Genomic DNA, 6000 nt, shown 5'->3' on the forward strand with positions numbered 1-6000 from the left:
ATAAACCCTGAGTTTAATCCACCACATACAGATCACCACAGGCAATCAAGGAGTAGAGTCAGTGTCTTAACTCTGTAGGGATATACCATGTCCTTATACTCACTCGCCCAAGGCCACATTACAAACTGGTGGCAGCGGTGGGATTCTCATTCTTTTCAAATGTTCTTTCAGTTCTGTTGAGATATTTGCTATTACTACATGTAAATGAGCGAATATCTCAACCGAACTGAAAGAACATTTGAAGAGAATGAACCTTCGGAACGTTGAATATTTAAAAAAAAATTTTGACAGAGCAAATGTTTGAAATGTGTGCTATTTTTAATGTTATATTATGTGACATTTGAATTCATTGCATACATCATGTATTTTCATAAATGCCTCCATATTTTCATAACTATTACAAAACCCTATGCTCTTCTTACATAACCGGCTAATATATTGTTTCTGCACAGTGCGGAAATTAGGAATTTTGCTTGTATGGATTTTACCAAGTCATCTGTTACATGAACAAATATATTGGACAATTTTGATTTACAAAGTTTATAAGAAATTGTCATATTCTCACCTGCATACTTTGGTACTTTTAAACCTAAAGATTGTAAAATTTTGGAATAATTTCAAATTTTCAAACAATAAGAAAATAGTTCAAATTTTAGAAACTGATATTTCATTTTATTTTGAAATTTTGCAAAGAAAAGAGTGAGTGATGAATAGTTTATTTGAAAGAACAGAATAGTTCAATACTATGTAGGCCTATGTTTTCTTTTCATATTCAAGCACATTCAAACATATTTCTGAAGTTTATTTTAAAAAGAAAAGTGTAGTGCTCCGAGTGTTTCATTTTGCAGTTGATATATAATTCCATAAAAATAAAATATTTTAGTTTTCCCCATATATAAAAAGAATACTTTAAATGTTGTTCAACGGATATTGTAAAGTGTATTTTGCTTCATATATAGATCCAAGGATATAGGTAAAGATGTACTTTACAAATCTGAAAATGAATTATCAAGGAAAACATTTGTTTTTTTATGAAATAAAAAAGAAAAAAAATCCTCTCAAAAAGTCATTCTAGAGATAAACTTGTATTAATTTTGAAGAATTTTCAATGAAAATGAATGATTTTATTTTTATAAATGTTATTTCATGTTAAAATGAAAAGATAAATGTAAAAAATCAAAACGTTTATCAGAATTTGATGAAATGACCTGTCATATTTTGAAACATAATTCAATTTAACAATATACATTATTTCAATGTACCAGAAAAGGAGTTGTAATTTTCATACTTGTTTTTTATTGTGTATTATTGATTGAAAACTTGATACAAATAACAATATATTTTGCTCATCTAATCATACTCTGTCAATTTTAGTAACTATGATTATCACTGTATGTATATATATTTGAAAGGCTTAAAAAAGGATTATGCCATTGCGAATTTGATTTGGCAATTATTTTAGAAAAATAGGAACAATTTGTTTGAAGACATTTTTCAGTTTTGAATACTAGAAATCCCTTTACAAAAAAATTGTTAAAATGATATGATAAAGTGCAAATAGACTTATTTTTATTAAAAATTGTTCTCATAGAAAAGTTGAAACGATAATTATATTAGTATTTTTCCAAACTGTTAAACCATGATTATAAGATGGGGACATCTTATTTGTGAGAAGGGATATTATTTGAAGGAGTTTATTTTGAACAATATGAATTGAATTATTCTATTTCCTTTGATCTCACCACTTCTACATTGACCCCTCTATTCATCTCATGCTTTACATTCCTATCTTATGCTTCACATTCCCTTTTCATTGGCATCCTTTCATCTCCTGCTTTGCATTCATTATAAAATAATATTCGCAATGTTCTTTTCTTCATGTTCATTCCATGGTTCAGTTGAATCTGAATGATTTAGCCTTCAGTAAAAGTAATGTGCTCATTTATATTCATTTGAAATCCTTTTATATTCATGTACTTCTTTTGTATACAAATGATCTGATTTGAATATGTATGTTAAACAACTTATTCATGCAAATAAACCCTGAGGTTGAGGTTGATCCACCACATGCAGATCACCACAGGTAATCAAGGATTCAAGTCGTGTCTTCACTCTGTAGGGATGCACCACGCCCTTATACTCACTCGCCCAAGGCTACCTTACAAACTGGTGGCAGCAGTGGGATTCTCATCTCTTCAAATGTTCTTTCAGTTCGGTTGAGATATTCGCTCATCTTCTACATGTAAATGAGCGAATATATCTCAGCCGAACTGAAAGAACATTTGAAGAAAATTAATATACGGAACGTTGAACATTTTTTTAAAAACATTTTGACAGAGCAATCGTTTGAAACTTGTGAAATCTTGTCTCACATTTCCTCTTCATTTTGCCATCCTTTCATCTCCTGCATTGCATTCATTATACAATAATATTTGCAATGTTATTTTATTCATGTTCATTCCATTTGATTTACTCTGAATGATCTAGCCTTCAGTAAGAGTAATGTTTATTCATAGAAGCTCATTTATATTCATTTGAAAGTCTTTTATATTCATGTACTTCTTTTTGCATACAATTGATCTAATTTGAATATTTATTGTTAAACAAATTGTTCATGCAACTACAGGCAATCAAGGAGTCAAGTCGTGTCTTAACTCTGTAGGGATATACCATGCACTTATACTCACTCGCCCAAGGCCCCCCTGCATAAAAGCATAATAATTGAATAAAAAATATAGTGAATACATATATGAATTTAAAATTATAAAACTTATGTTGTAATTAAATATGGGAAAAACACAAAAGCTGCAAGGAGCTTGAAAGGGGTTATCCCACGGAAACAACTCACAAAGAAAGAACAATTATAATCCAACTTGCTCAAGAGAAATCTTGAACTATCCCCCCCCCCCATCATAAGCAAAAGTTGCCTTTCTTCCAAATAATATTTAGCTAGATTCTGATTTTTAAATTTCCTTTTAAGTGTTGATAAAAATGGAGATTGTTTGATCTCACTGGGAAGTGAGTGCCAGACACCAGGACCCCCGTGTCCTACTGATTTAGTACAGGGATTTATTAAATGGTAGCTTTCCAAGCTTCTTATGTTATACGAATGAATTTGACAATTACGTGTAAAAATGGAATCAAATTGGGAAAGCAATAACTTATTCTTCTATCTAAAGTGGAAAGTGCAGTCTGAATGATATTTATATTGGCAACTTTTAATAGTCCCAATTAACTCTTTACAGATTGGATCGTTGGGAGCTAGATAATGAGATCCTGTATACAATCTTACAGCTCTCCTATGTAACATATATATATTTTTGGAGGAACAATTTCCTCTGGAAATGATACCATGTGACAATGAAGACAAGATAAAAGAGTATAATAAAATCATTGCCTAGGGAAGGTAGAATTTAAGTTTAGACATAATGCCATTGCCAAGTGTACATGATACATTAAGTTAAAGGTTTTCACACTGGGGGGTTTCATGTAAGACATTAAGTAAAATACCCAGGAACTTAAATTCTCCTGAAAAGCTTTAGAAGAAGAAATTGATACTATGATTATTCAAAGACCTTGTGCACTCACACTGGTGAGAGGTTAGTATTGAGGCTAGTGTAAGTTAGATCTCGTGGATCGAGTGTCATTTATTTTCCACACAAATTTTTTTTTTCAGTTTTCACATGAAACTAGTGGTTTTGTCTTGTCTTCACTAGCGTAGACCAAAAGCTTCGGTCTCTGTTATGTTGGTTGTTCAGCTGAACTTCGTTGGCTTCACTCACCAAATACAGAGACCGAAGTTCTAGCGCGATCTGTACAGGGGACTCAATGGCCATACATGTATGTTTACGTACTTAAGATCGGATAAAACGGGGAAGTGAATTTGCGCGACAGCCGAGGTCTCTGTTTTTGTTCCTTTTAACTTGATTTTTCTCCGTTTTTTGGCAATCAATGCCAAGAAGGAATATTAAATTGCATTTTGGTCGCGTTAATTTTCAACATTTTTATTCATTAAGGACAAAAATTGAAAAGCCCCGACGGGGGGATTTTGCATTGCAAGTCCCCTAAAGTTGGCTGCACGATAGCGAGCCATCTGTGTACGAGGAGAAATTTTTTTAAAAATGTTAAAAACTCCTCGAAACAGACGGCTGCCAGCTGTCTACACTAGCGTACCTGGAGGGGGGGGCAGACGAGTCACAACCCATGCAAGCAAGGGACGTACCCCTTCTTCCCTCTTTTTTTACATAGATTGACACAGGCAACATTCAAAGTCTTTTGACCTACGCTATACAGATCTACTGATTCCTGTAAGACTAAAATATACTTGGTACTTGGTATGACGTTCCTCCGAAATACTCCAAGAAGAGGTTTTAACTGGAGTGTGCCGGAGAGCACTTGTTCACTGCTACCACCCTGCCTGTGGGGAATCTAGAGGTAGGACTATGGTATGCCAATGTTGTACAGAGCACACACTTATTTTTATTTTTTGATCTCTATTTTTAATTAAGAAAAAAATGATTTAAAGAATCAAATTTAAATAAGAGCCAAGTTGTATGAATAATAGATGTGATGGAAACTGTCAGTGTAACAAAAATCAAGCATTTGCCCCAAAGAAAAAGAGAAAATAAGCCAAACATTGCCATCCTTATTTTGCCACACATGGAAATATAACTGAAAACAAGGTTATTTTATAACCTTGTTCATTGAATGAGTGCCGGAGAGTGTGGTCTAGTTTTTGGCTGTAGTATGTAGTAACACTATTTCTATGTTACTAATTTGTATGCTCATTCTTTACTTGCATGCCAATCGGAATATCCATTTCTCCATTCTCATTTTTTTAAATAAAATAATAGTACTAGTAAGGATCTCTAAATTTAAATGCATGACATGTCAATGTCATGAGATTATTTACCGTTTTCTTGTTCAGTGTTGGGCCCGTGCCGTCGGTGGCGTGAATGTCACTGACACTAGTAAGAAACAGTGTAATCTAGGTCAGGCTGAATACTGTGGAAGTTGTCTCTATCCATTCTTATTCCTGTCCGAACTAGCTAAAAACATTGGGGTGGGCTGGCATCGTACTCCGTTGTGGATCATGTACACATCTGCATTGCTATTCATTGGTATAAATTGGTCTCGACTGTGGCCGCCTACCGCCTTGACATAGGTCCGTGGACGTACATGCATAACGGAAGACGGGGAATCCCCATACCGGCTGCGCGCGCTTGATCGTGGGGAAAACCCACGGCCCATTCATCCTGCGGGTAATCCCAGTTAGTCTGCAAACTCAGACACTGTATGGAGCTCAAAGACCTTGAGAAAAGTCCATTGACAGTCAAATTCTTATTTTCTTAAATATATTCAAATACATAAAGCAACAAACCAAAGTTAAACACAATCCTCCCATCAGACGTGTTCCAGTTGTCTAAATGAAACATAGCTGTATTTGTAACTAGAAGATACGTGAAAAAAAGAGACATTCATTGCTACAACTTATGGGGACATATAGACACGTATGAAAATGTGACAAAAATATGACTTCATGTATTGTAAAAAAAGGAAAAGGGAAAATGGGCTCATGACATCATCAGCCGACCTAATTAATATTCATGACAACGCGAAACGCGTTTTCATAAGATATAGTTTGTCATTTTGTACAGATTATCTCAATCGTTTGAAAATAATTTGGTTAGATTTGTTTCAATAAAAATTTAAATATACAAAAAAGAATATTGCGTATATTTAAAAACTTTAAACTTTATGTTTCAATGGAATTTTCAGCATATTGCTTCATGAATTTTATTCCATCTATGGGCGATTCCACACTAGAACTTCAAAATATAAATTTCAACATGCTTTCAATAAGTCATAAGTAGTGTAATATTTTACTATGATACCTAAATTTTATGAAAATTATGAGTTTTAACCACAAGTGAAGACAGATATAGTTTTAATTGGGGGGAACAATGGAATTTTAAATTTTCAATAATTTTGCTAATTGAA

General features: G+C 33.4%; 1 protein-coding gene across 1 annotated transcript in view; it reads right to left on the bottom strand.

Annotated features, from left to right (window-relative positions):
• The window catches only part of LOC121414229 (sterile alpha motif domain-containing protein 9-like), a 29836-nt gene extending 24706 nt beyond the window's left edge, over nt 1-5130 (bottom strand). The window contains exon 1 of the mRNA XM_041607338.1: nt 4913-5130. The gene's annotated coding sequence lies outside the window, so the exon portion shown is untranslated. The remainder of the gene's footprint in view (nt 1-4912) is intronic.
• Between the last annotated feature and the right edge of the window lie 870 nt (nt 5131-6000).

Source organism: Lytechinus variegatus, chromosome 4 (assembly GCF_018143015.1).
Source record: "Lytechinus variegatus isolate NC3 chromosome 4, Lvar_3.0, whole genome shotgun sequence".
Classification (NCBI taxonomy): Eukaryota; Metazoa; Echinodermata; class Echinoidea; order Temnopleuroida; family Toxopneustidae; genus Lytechinus; species Lytechinus variegatus.